Source organism: Helicoverpa zea, chromosome 1 (genome assembly GCF_022581195.2).
Source record: "Helicoverpa zea isolate HzStark_Cry1AcR chromosome 1, ilHelZeax1.1, whole genome shotgun sequence".
NCBI lineage: Eukaryota > Metazoa > Arthropoda > Insecta > Lepidoptera > Noctuidae > Helicoverpa > Helicoverpa zea.
The window spans coordinates 12,914,182-12,928,428 of NC_061452.1; the positions used below are offsets into that span (position 1 = coordinate 12,914,182).

At 36.9% G+C, this 14,247-nt stretch overlaps 1 protein-coding gene across 1 annotated transcript in view; it reads left to right on the forward strand.

The window, feature by feature from the left end:
- Nucleotides 1–14,247, forward strand: part of LOC124629565 (uncharacterized transmembrane protein DDB_G0289901-like) — a 43,673-nt gene that overhangs the window by 5,114 nt on the left and 24,312 nt on the right. The window lies entirely within an intron of this gene.

The window sequence follows — 14,247 nt, forward strand, 5'->3', positions numbered from 1 at the left end:
CAAGTGTTTTGTGATTCTGTGTTTTAACTTTTTCTTTACATGTATTTTAAAGAAATTCGAAAAACGTCGTGACTTTTTTTTTGTATAAAAATGCCTGAATAATTTAAGCGCCGAGGTTTCTTATTGCCATCGTTTTTTTTTTATTTAATCATAGGAAGGCAGTCTTATAAAAACAATCTGCATAGATTTATAAAAAAAATGTGTCACTATTTTTTTATCTAAAATTATCACTCTATAATCGATTGCCTGGTCCCGTTTAAATATTAGTTTAATTAACTCGTTAAACATTTTAATTACAAGATCATGATTATGTTCCCGAGACCAATTAGACCATGTGGCGACATATTGTGTGCATCTGGATTATTTTTGAAATATTGTTATTACTAAAGAGCTTTTTAAAACATCGCTCTTTGGCGATATGGATATTGCTTATGTTTATGCCAATTTTTTATTGAAATAGTACTTTTAATCTAAGCCCGTAGTCTTGTTTTAATTAGCATTTTTTATCCGTGGCCCATTTTTAAAAACACCAGGCTTTCCATATTTCTGCCTCTTATTCAAATTTTTACTACAATTTGTGATCGGCGCAACTTTATCTCCCGTAATCTCCCGTAAGTAACATTCTTTCTAGCTGGTGGTCTTTAACACAATCCACCCAGAGTTTTTGCAAAAAAATGCTGTCGTTATTAAAAATATTGGAGTATTCAGTCAGTGATACTTGAAAATGATTCATTGAAATCTACAAACATTAATTAAAATTAACGTGTAAATTACAAATCAAATCGTTACCTGTTTTAAAATTGGTACCATTAAGAGGACGAATTGGAATTTTTGGCGCCAAGGATGTCAATTTTTCTCAGTAAATACAAAACGGATCAAAATACAACTTGGTTACCTGAAAGTTCATGATATAAGCCTTATTTTGTTAGTTGTAGAAACATGATTAGGTAACTTTTATAACAGAGAAAAATATATCAAACATACCTCTTTTTAAAAAGAGATTCACATATTATGGGCAAACGGGACCGATTTAAGCCTCTTAACTTTTTTAGTAGTTGAGTATATACATACTCTTTAAAATGGTAGTAGGAATTTTTATTAAATTATCATTTCTAAATATTAAAATTACAAAACCATTTTGTCGCTTACGACTTTTAGTTATAAGCTAGCGCGCGTATTGTTATCCTCGCCCCGCTCAGACGCTCCGACCCCTTTTGGCGCCTTAGATGCGCGTGCCGGTTATGGAATTATTGTTGACCACTTCCTCGCCTTAAGTATTTGAAACATTAAAAAGGTTTGCTTTGCGTAAATGCTTTCAGCCAAATTATGAGCAGTTTCGTGTATGTAGGTCGCGTTACATAAGCTAAGGTCCCACACTCCCCGGAGAACGGGTGACCTTTAAACACTGCTGACTCAGCAAATGAAAATTATGCCTCTTTTATTACAGTACGACCAAAATGATTTATTATCCATTCATTAATGAAACAGTTGGATTTGTCATTGATAACTTAGTAAAAAACTTACAATAGAACTTTAAACTTTTGGCAATAAAAACTTTGTATCACTAAAAATCATTGATATCTGGAAATGTGTACCTAAGTATAAGTTTATAAAAGAACAAATACTTAGATAAATATTCGTAGGACCGCATTTTAAACTACGGAACAAATAGAATGTTTATAAAAGTAAGACCTGGTCACGATTGCATGAATCTTCAGTGTACAAAAACAATAAATATCGATTTTCCTTTAAAATGTGCTGGGTAAAATTGGTTTTGTATGAAGTTTTTTAACTGCATTGGCATTGAAAACAGCATAATTTGCCAGCTGTTTATTCTCTCACGTATTGCTTCGAAAATCTATTTATTTGTATTGATTTAATCGCAAACATAAATATACCTATACGGTCCCTATCTTCCTTCCTAAAGTACCTACTATTACTACTAGTATTTTTTTTAATTTGAAATCGCTATCTGGAACGGACATTATCCTTTACTTGGAAAAAAGCTTTCCCTCACTCCAAAGCACTAGAATGCGCAAAACTTGGCATTTACCTTCTGAAATACCCGTTTTATGATCTGGATCGTTTTCTTAAGGTCAGATTACGTTTTTATCAAATAAACGTTTTTTTTTTCAATAAGGTTTTTGTTAAATAATTTAATTTATAAGGCTTACAGAGTTCTTTTAAATAAATGATAATGAAAATACACAGTTTTTCAGTATGTAGAGGTATACCTACAGTTTTCAGCTTCGATACTCTTTCAATCATTCAACATCTCTTATTAGGCCTCTATTCTGAAAACTAACATGAATCAACAACTGTTTACAAATAATCATTCAATAAAACCCACATACCGTTGTTACGGCTAATTTCATTCTGCTTTACGTACACCAATGCGTTCATAAACCATAGCTTGTACTATACACAGACTATAATTTATAGCTTAGCTATAAAGTATGACTCGATTTACAACTCCTGAATTCCAAGCGTCACGAACATACAGTCTTTCATTGAGGATTTCAGAATTTATCGCAATATATTCGGCATATGTATGAAATTTGTTACTCTATTCGACGTGAATAGTATCCAAGGCATATTATTGTCAGGCGATTTTCATATCTTCGTTGGAACTTGTAATACATTGTGCTCAGTGGCGGATTAACCCTATAAGCACAACAAGCACGTGCTTGGGGCCCCTGTTCTCCAGGGGCCTCCATCCTCTGCTGGCGTTTCATTTTATACCTACATTTTATCGAGATTCATCCACAATATATCCGAAATCACAAGGCGCGAGCAGTTCGGGAGTGACCCTTCATACACCCCCGCCTCTAAACTTGATTGGTCGCAGTGCTGTAGATTGTTGTACGATCGCAGTGATTTTTTTTTTCAATTGTGCAGTTGTTATACAATTTTTTTTCGGCTTCTACTCATCGTTGGGCAAAGAATTAATAGGCAACGATAGCGTTCCGAAGTCGCTATCGTACAGTCGTTGGGAAGCTCACGCTGTAACTACGAGTGCAATATAACAAACATATCCGAAAATTTTGGATGCTTTAGATCAGTGGTCCTGGTGGTGGTGGGCTGGTGGTGCCTGGAGGCATTCCAAGTGGTCCGCGGACCACCGGTTAAGTCCGCGGACGTTGTTATCGATCTTACGTTATCCATCTTACTTGTCCAACAGAAAGAAATGAAGGTTTGAAATGTAGCCCTTTTACGAAATTTTAGTTCTGAGTCTTAAAACATAATCAAGATTTCCCGCTCGCTTCGCTCGCGTTTTCAAAAACTATATGTCCTCGTTTTTACATTTGTCAACAAATTAAAAGTTAAGTACGTTTGGGCTACATTGTACGTAATTTTGGTTCTGAGTTTATAATAAAAATAATTAAAATTTCGCGCTCGCTTCGCTCGCGTATTCAGAAACTATGTGCCTTCGTTTTTGCATTTGTCAACAAACAAAAAATTAAGTACGTTTGGGATAAATTTTACCTCCGTACGAGTCCGAAAAAAATTTCGCGCTCGCTTCGCTCGCGCATTTGAAACTACATGTGCATCACTCTCGCTTTGCTCGGTCAATTTCTTCAACCTTCTATTTCCATTTAAGTAATAGGGGGTCTACACAGGCTCTGTGCTTAGGGCCTCGGATACTCTTAATCCGCCACTGATTGTGCTACGCTGTGTCACCCGGTTTTACGTAACGCTTTTCAACTCTGACATTTTCAGGTCGGTTTGTTTGTATCTTGGTGACTATAGTAAACCTATACGTTCTTTGGAATATTTTTTGCATATTTTTATCAATGCAACGTTACAATGGGATGCCGCGATCCACAAAATACGATTTTTAAGGCATTTTTTGCATTATGCATGTGTAAGCGGAATACGCTTATTTTATGCCTGTCGTGCTCACTTGCACAGTACGATCCTTTTACAAGTCCTGCATTTTTTTATAGTCCCACTGCTGGGCACAGTCCTCTTCTCATATAAGGAAGGTATGACCATCAGTCACCACGCTTGCTCGAGACCGATTGGCGATTTCAGACATGAAGTCCAGTTTTCTTCAAGACGTTTTCCTTCACCTTTGCTCCTGTTCCTTGATGAACTTTCCTAAACCCCGCGAATTCCACAGAACCAGTCTACCGTTTCCTCATTCCTAAGTTTTCCAAAGGCCAAGAGATATACTTCATCTGTATACCTCGTCAATGCCCGCGTTGTTACGCAAGCTGGATCGATAGCGACCTTCCGAGGTTGTACGAACCTAGATGTGGATGCTAAAGGTCTATTTCCTGGTCGTTACTGGTTATGCAACGCGCGCCTGCGCTCTCCACGCAGAAATCTGGGCCAAATATACAAGTACTAAGTGCTGAATGATGCTGGGCCTGCAAGTTTTTGCCCTAATTTCGTTGAGAGGCGCTCCAGCCGGTTTGTTGCTTTTTTAGGCATTTGTCTTTAGGACTGGCTTGCAAAATGATTTCAATTTTGTGACATTTATAAACTAGATGTTTTCAATATATGTAATGAGATATAGTCTGGGCTTTAATTCGACATACTTATATTACTCACAAAGTTGCAATAGAGTTTGCTGTGTAAACGCTGTCATGCCATTTTGCTACATGAAACTGAAGCTAATCGATTTGCTGATACATTTTATTCTATGCTCTTGTAGAGTAGGGTATATCGAGTATATAGGTGTGGTGTTCCAAGTAATCCTGGTTCTTACGCAAATATTTATGTAAATATTATCAACTTTTCTGTAATAAAATCTCCCTCTTAAAAATTGCCAAAAGGGTGTTCCATCTACATACACAACATAGGTCGTTTTTTTTGGGACACCACACATTTCCTTATTACACTCGACATTTAACATTTCATTCGTTATCTACCAAAAATAAGCTGCTAGAAATCCAGGAGCATCTCCCGACAACAATACGGACGAGTCGCCCCGGGTATGCGCGTTATATCCCTGGCTTCGGTCCAGGGCGCGCGTGCTTGCCAGTGTTTACGATAACGGCTAACAGTTAGCTCTACTATGCGTCCGCGCACGAATTCTTGGAGGTGGCTTGTGGTACAAGTTTGGGGATGAAAGCGGGTAGACTTGAGCTCTTATTTGAATGACGAATTTATTGATGTTAAAAGTTTGTAATGACATCTTACCTTTCGTACACTTTATGCAGTTACAAGGAATTTTACAAGCATCATGTTTTGGCTTTATCGTATAAGCACAGATTACCTTAATAGTTACCTACTGTATAAGCTTTAGCGGATCTCCTATCAGGAGCAAGCATTATTACGTCATTATACGTCATTATTACGAGGCTACAACCTTTAAGGCTGTAAGAATATTACCTGTCTGTTCAAGCCGCCAGTTGCCTTAAACTCGGACAGTTAATTTAATAGCTACATCGGATGACGCCTGTAATTGTTCTGTTTGACAATAAATCGGCTGCGACTCATTTAAACTGGACATTGGACATGCACTTCTCACATTTCCGAACAGTGCTTTGAAACTCGTTACTTGAGTTCCTTCGCTGTCTATAACGATTTTCAAATTGAAAATGTTTTATAGGTCCAGAAAGTAGCGTTTTAAATCAATTAGTTCGATAAAAGCGGGCTGTATCTGTAGATGGCTTCACTTACATAGGTAGGAGTTAATTTTTTTTGCTCTAGCTGGCGATTATAATTTTTTACTTCTTTTAAATATTCATCTCGGGCTCCAAAAATGCTGGAGGTTATCGGTCGGTTCATTTCCGTTAAATTCGGATGTTTTCTCATTGACTTTGCTAGAATATTTTAATATTGTGCATGATTAGGAATTATCATAATATGGTATCATATCATATTGGACGTCCTCAGGCACGGTGGAGTGATGACTTGCGCAAGACGGCTGGCAGGAGCTGATGCGAGCAGCCGAAAATCGATCTCAGTGGCGTGCACTTGGAGAGGCCTATGTCCAGCAGTGGACTGCTATAGGCTGATGATGATGATGATGGTGATGATGATGTATCATATTCTTGTGCATGGAGTGATCCTTATGGAGAAGAGTTTAAATACTTCAACAAATATTTTCTGGAATACATTATAGATCATGAAAATAGAGAGTACTTCACAAATGATAAGGACTGTGAATAACATTCAGAAGACATGATTGGATGTCTTCACTATAAAATTCTTTTAGAAGACATGTCTATAAAAAAACATGTATTTAGAAAAGGACCACTACATTCAAGTGCATCGGCTTTTTAAAACATTAGAAATTCATCTCTGTGGTGTAGGCAGCAGAAACTAAAATCAATATAGCAACTGAGATGCTAAGTGAATCTTCTGCAGTATCTTTATTGTATCTCTGAATGCCAAGGATTGCTGTCTGTCTGGCTTCGAGTCTATTCTGTTCGCTCTCATCAGGACACGTGCCAATTGGGAAGATATTTAAACTATATTGACTGGGATAGTGCGCTATAGTTGGTATCATTAAGCTGATGATACATTAAAATGACTGATATTTGCAGTTTCAAATCATGCATCATTGACTTTACATTTGGCCTGCATATCGTTTGTCTTGTGTTCCTAGTTTATGTCATATTCTTGTGTTCTGACTACTTTTGGCGGTTTGTAACTTTTGCGTATCTTTCTTTTTATTCTTGATGTGTGATTTTTCAAAACTTCTAGATGTCGATTGTCAATTTGAAGTTTGCTTAACACAAGATGACAATGTTTCAAATATTATTTCGTATTTGTCGTTTGAGAAGCCATTACATGAGCGATTTGCATAAAAACATAGCGCGTCCTTCTTCACGCTGCATTGAATTGTTAATTACTCGATAATGAGTGAGGTTTTGTTCCATGTTTTTATGGCAAACTGATGTTTTTGCTAATGGTGTAGCCGTGACGGTGTTTTATTTTGATGAAAAACTTGTCTTGCTTTAATATGAAGAGCATTTGGGTGACCAAAAGTGAACTTTAATTGAAATGCAGATTTCGATATCTATCACTATTATTCTACTTAAAGATACCTACTGATACAAGGCATAGTGCGCATCAATTATAATATAAGAAAGTATTGTTGATATTATCTTATATCATAGTTCATTGGTCTTTTGTCGCACTTTCTCGAACTGTGTCTCCCTAGATAACTACTGGCCTTTATATCAACAGAATTATAAAGTCAACAACAGCTGTTGCCAAAACGCAGGGATATTTGTTTTATTGATGGACGAGTGTCCAATGTAGAACGATTTTTATTTCAAGAGTTCCGAAATTACGAGAAATACTTCCAGTTTACATAAATACTTAACTAGTGCTAGGGTTCTCTAGCTAACTCTATCCTAATTTTTGCTTTATTATCTGATAGGATCACGATTATATCAGGACACTTGCAAGCTTTCTGTAGATCGTCTTTGCAGCTTTTCTACCTGTGTCTTGTTCAACATGCTCTTGGCTTAACACACATCTACTTTTTCGCTACTCTTTTGTCGTTGATCACAATATCGTGACTGACACTACAATGGACACGGGACTCCGCTGTTTACAGTGTTTAGAATTTTGGACGGTGTGCCGTCCACTCAACCCAGATTTATATCCGGCCTCGGCTTCATATAACGCAGAGCTACATCAGCTACACCCGAAATACAGCTCCGTGTTGTTGTGGTAGCACGCCCGGTTTAAAGAATATATTGTACAATATGTAATAATGGATCAACTCTCAACAGATCTGTAAAGCAAGCTCTCGATTCCATTGCTTAGTCTAGGGTCCATTCCCATGCGATTATACTGGGGATCGCTTCTGCAATTGTTTCAGAAGGGCCTATCACTGACGTCTTTATTTGGTTTTCATACTTTGGTTTATGTTAGTTCAAAAACCGATGGAAATCAACTATTATGATGTCAATAATGATACACTATTTTGACTCAATAGCAATGCAATACTCGGGACCCAGTCGCATCATTCTTGCCAAAGAATGTTTACTTCACCATTCCATACAGGCACTAGGAATGAATTGTTTACAATTGTCCCCACCATGTGTGTTATGCTGTAATAATATCTAATTCATCCATTCAGTCATGAATAATATAGTCACTTCACACGTGTGTTGCGTTTCAGCCGTCAAAACTATTCCAGTCTAATTGGTGTTTTATCAATTCGACCTTTTGGCTTGACCCACTGTCCATTGTCAATGTTATGACTATTTCTAATGAATATGAATCATTATGTTTATCTACTACCACCTGCACGGGACTAGACTGTTTTGCAAACTCTGATTGTTGAAGTAAAGATGAAGTTTGTGAAGAAAATGGTGTTATTTTTTCCTACTTTGCTTTGGTTGCTCTAAATTTTTCAAAAACAATTTGAAGCTAAAGCACATCGATTATATATTCTTTCTGCTAGATGCCGGCAACCACTTACCATTGCCTGGGCTGATTACCCATCATTCAACGAAAACCAACATGACTTAGCATTTACATTCTAAATTACACTCACAGGAAAAAATCCATCAAGATCTTTATATGTTTCAATCACCGTCAACATCCGATCTTTTTCATACAGCTAAATATTTACCTTAACTACTTGAAGCACATCAAAATATTTACAAACGTTCACTCCAATATATTTATCGACGTAAACACGTTGATGCGGTCTCGTTCGATTCTCTCGAAGATTGCTATCGCAGGTTAATACGGATTAGATAAGACGTACAAAGATATAGATAAGGTTTGACTTGATATTGTCAAGATTATAGGTGTTATTCTTATCGTGCTGGTTGGTCGTATGAGATAGGTAGAGAAATAGAAAGTTGTTCTAGAACAAAAACGATACGCAAACACGGGTTTGGTGTTGGTTGGTCATGGGTGATTGCTGCAATGATATTATATTTTCATAATAATGAATTATGATTCCTGAAATAATTAAGATATGACTTCCCTTTTCTCTTGGTTCCGCTTTCGTGGCTTTCTCAATATTTTTTCTAGAATATTTATTTCATGATACGACCTCACCATAATGTGAAGTAATAATCTCGGGTGAAAAACCTAATCCATCGTTATTCTCTACAGGTGACACCAAAAAAATATATGTCAAAACTATTAAAAAATTGTCTATATCATATTTAAGATATTGTAAAGTTCTCCAGACTAAGATATCTAGCTAGACAGGTTGACTTGAGATAACATTCGGTGCCCAGTGAGTCAGTAGAGCGCAATGTTACGCAGGCGGATATGCTTGTTAAGAGCTGCACATTCCAACAGCCAAATTGCCCGATTGAAAATTTTCCGTCCACTTTTTTGTAATGCTCGATTTTTGTTTGGCTAGAAGCAAAACTGAATTTAATGCAACTTAAAAAAAAAACACGCAGATATTACATCTAAATAGTTATATTTAGAGATAAATAAAACATAATACGTTCTTTATTTGAGGGTTTGAAGTAACTATGTACATCATCATCTTCCGTGCCCTTTCCCATCATTTAACATAAATAATAATAATATTTGGTTTTCTACTAATCCTAGTCTTGGGCTCTTGGGCTGCTATCCAAAAGCAATTGGAAATGCAGGAAGCGTCTTGAGTTATGGCTTTCAAAATCACTGAGTTATTTATTTTCAGCATTGAAGTAAATTATCTGTTCAGCAGATATTTGTGGAAGATATTTCTAGTATCTTTAGATCATTATCAATGAAATTGTCAATTTTGCATTTCTAAGCATGATTGGAACTTTAGTGAAGATTATATATGACTTGCCATTTTTACTATCACTTCCGTCTGCATGACTATAGCTTTCGCTATATTTGGCCTTATTTTGAACATCCTTTTTGTTTTTATTCCAAAAATCCCTTTATTTCCACAATTTTCCCATGAATCAGCCCTTGTAACTGTATCGGTTTGCCCTTGAACTGTAATCGTTTCTCCACACTTCGCTGGCTTCTAATATTTTCCGCTATGCACGGTTCAAGTGTAAACCTAATTGTTTGCGGTTGATAGAAACACTCAATTGTTTATAACACTTTCTTATCAGTAATACGGTCATGAGTGGATATGACGTATTATAAGATTACTACTACTATTGAACTAAGAAATAGATTTTGTGTAGAAAGAGAATGCAGAATGACTGTAATGGGAATATATCCCGAACAAATAGAATATGACAAATATCTTATTTTAGTGATTGAATGAATGTGCTCATCTACAAATTGCCTCCACCTTCACCACATCCACCTAAATGCTATCGAAAGCTGAATTTCGGCCTCATCGCTGCCCATCCCCAATGTCAGACCTTCAAATATTCGCGTTAACTCAGATTTGCGACATCGCCGTCGGGGTCTGGATGGCCCCTAAGACAGGAAGCTTGGCAGGACATGAGTCAGCCGGACGCCTGGTCCACTAATCGAGACAGACAACTGGAACAAACTGCATTACTTACTATTATTGTCTGTGGACTGTATTTACTGGGTAAGGTTGACTGAAGAGACCCTTGAAAGCAAAAATGTTATCATATTTTCAAAACTAGGATCAAATGGCGACAATGTAACAAAGTACCAGTCATAAATGAAAATTTTGATGAACTTATTCCAAGGCCGGACTATTCTTCCGTTTATTCAGAATGTTATCTTGTAGCTAGTTAACTTTAATATGGAAGTAGGTATGGTATCAACTTATCCTTCATCAAGACATTCAAAAAAAGGAATCCACGATCAACTTTTTTGTCTCTGCAACCATCAGTAAATGTATCGACCTCAAAAATCCCTCTGCAAAGCTACAAAAATATTAAACGTTCCCAAACTGTCGCTTTGGGAGAAATTTTCCCTTTTATATGTCCATAACGTGACAATGACCTGTAACTATAATTACCTTTACCGCCCGTAAACGGTTCCACAGGGCAAAATTCTTCCCTTTTAACAATTAACACGAATGACCCATTTTATGAATGAGTTCGTCCATTTAATAATCCCTTCGTGCTAATTTAAACGTCTGTAGGCTGTTTAAATGGTGTTGACCTTTCAACCCCAGCGAGGGAACTTTAAATAGACGACCCACTAAGTATAACCTGAAGCCTTGAAACTGTATTATTGTGTAATGTTTAAACTGTAGAAATTACTTTGAAGCTTCAGCACTTATGCAAGTTCAGCACTCATTTATGTATGAAGCTGTAGAGTTGTTTCTGTAGGTATTATAACCTTTTTTTTTAACGACGTCAAAAATCATCAAATGGGGGTCATTTCCCGCTGTGGGTTAGCAGCGGTGAGGGAGTGTCAGACTCTTACCGTCTTACCACAAAAACTTTTTAACGTCAGTTTAAGACTTGTCTAAAAAAATGTCAAATTATGACGTTGACATAAGGTTCATTTTGAAGCCACATTTTTTTTAGACAAGTGTAAAACAGTTGTTAAAGTTTTTGTAGTAAGGCCATTACTGTCTAAAAACCGTCGTGTTCCGTCGTAGGCCTTTCGTGTGCCAGGGCCGCGGTATCTCTTTCGAACAACCCGCAGAGGTATTATAACCTTGAGTATGAAAAATTTGGTTGTCATTTGGATCATGCTTCTTATCCTTGAATACTTGCTCAGTTTTCGAGTTATACAGCAATATCATTCGTGTCTGCATCTAACAGTGTTTTCCCGGACTGGCCTTGAACTGAGCTATGATTTGTGACTCATTGTGATCATAATAACAACCATTGTGCTACAGCGTTTATGTCGTTCGTCATACGTACGGATGCTGGATCTAATTGTAGGTACGTAGGGGCACTTTTGTTGGTTTGTCTTGCATGCTCATTATTGTTGGAAACTGTACTATTGTTTTGTAGTTTGAATTGGGTCAGTTATTGATTCTGTTTCAATATTTTTTCCTGTTGAGGTGTCTTCATTTGAGAGATGTTTTCAATGCAAATTATCCTCCTATTGCCTGGCAATCCTTTTAGTAAAATTATTCTGAACTAAGCATGTCAGGCATGAGAAATCCCTGCTACATACGTTAAAAAAAGTTTAATTCGGATCCGAATCTAAGTTTTAAAATCTATTTTTACAAAAAGAGCAGATCGGAGTGATAAAACTATAGCTAAACACACAATTCGAAACTCATTCTGCAGAAACCATGCTATTCTGCCAATTGCTTCGTAAGATTTCATTAAATCCAGTCGGTACTGGCCAAATTGGCACGCGGCACTTGACCTAGAGCTGAACGATTCATTTGGTAATTTAATTAATGCACACAAACTATAGACTCACTAGCCACAGGATAAGAAACATTGACTTTCTTTCCATTCACTTGTAAATGGAAAAAGTGGCTCCTTTTAACACACGTTGTCAGAATTTCGGGAGATAATACTGGTTCATTCTTGCGCTTATTCAAAATTTTTCATTAATAAGAGTGTTGCTTGTGGGAATCGCAATTAATATTCACTTCTTTTCTCGGAATCTGTACCTATACCAACTTTTTCTTGCATAAATTACGCGATATCTTTTCTTCTTCCTCAATCTCCAAACTATCTTCCTCAAAAGTTGTGCACAAATGCTCTCCTATATAATTTCGCATCCTGTTCTTAACATTTCCTCTTCGCAAAGTGACTAATGCGGTCTCAATTGAATTATTTGATTAACTAAATGATAAAGTGATGCTGACGGGTTTGCCCGGTCAATTACGAGGATAGGGGCGCACTGTTCTCTTGTCAAATCGCACAGTTGAGATGCGGGAAACAAAGATTTGACTCAGTAATTAAAACGTCTTTTATAGTTTTAATGAATGGTGAATTGAAGTAACAGTTAATAATCAACGTTATAATTTCTTTCAAGAAAGTGACATTCCTTAAATAAGGATTAATTCATCTCGTAGTCCTTAGATGAGCGCCGGGGCCGAGATCCGCTACGAAATTTAAGTAATCTTGCACCTGAACACCGGTCGTCTCGAAAACGTCATAAACGTAATGTTCCTTCTTTATTCTTTTGAATTCTTGGATCTTTCTATTTTCATTTTGATCGTATTTGGATCCTAAAAATACTTTGATGATTAATGACAATTCTATTTTTGGTATTGCCTTATGAATACTTGTATATTGTCGGTTGCTATTGACAACGCGAATACCCATTCACATACACACGCCACTTTATTTATTACCGAACCCACGTCACAACATAGGCATAATACCGTTCTCACAAGCCCATATCGCATTGTACGTCTGACAGGCTCGCTATCATTGTACCCTTGAATAGTAAATACTTTGTATCAAGTTTATCGAGCATTGTCCTCCATTAGGCAGCAAGTTCAATGCCAATCGATGTATCATAATGTTAGCCTTTTATGGAAGGTTCGTAAATGGTACAGTAGACACCTGAAATGAAGGTGAATCGGGGTTTATGAATTCGAATATACAAGGGAGGTAGGCCATGAAACATTAAGACTGGTAGCTTAGACCTCACACAGCATGCAGCACAGCATGCATGCGAATGCGTAGCAGATTTAAATAAGCAAAAGTTTATGACATTTAATTAATGTTTGTGGTTTATACTTATTTCGTTTTTGGGCTTCTAGAAAAACTAGATTGTTGCTTCATATTCTGTTGCCATCTTAGGACATCCCGACAGTATTGCATTGTATTGCGCAGACTACGTCCTTATTATTAAAGCCGCAACTATGCTGCAATGTTGGTATTTCTGTCGAACAGACACATCGTCGCGAACAATCCCCAATTAATTAAACACGTCAATTCCAATTGAAGCTAACATTGATAAATTGTATCAGAACGAATATAAACACAGGACCATCGTGACCATTGACCATCGAGTAGCGTATTATTATTTTGAGTCCAATTTGCAAACTCTAGTCTAAACAAAAATAACCTGCCATCATTACTGATGATTCACGATGGCTACTTCTGGTCATCCATTGAAATGGTTTACACACATAATTGAAGATCCACATAGTTGAAAACGCGTAGAGTTGTCTTTGGATTCCCAGAGCTATTTCCAAGTTATATCATTTTAAGTTCAGCTCCAAATATTTCTAGAAATTCTTCCTTTTATACGTGAGAACATAACAAACTGACGCAGTTACCTTCCGCATCTACAATATTATAGTTTAGAGGACACCCCTCATTTCGATCGACCTTGATATCGTGGGAAGGTCAGGTGCCGTGACGGGGCCCTTTGTACGCCCACGTCCCGTCAATCACGCTTATTACTTCAAGCTTCAGGAAACTCATCATGTTTGGTCGTTAGGGATCGGATAGCTTTTTGGCATGTCTTGGGTTTCGAAGACAACCCATTGATTTGTTC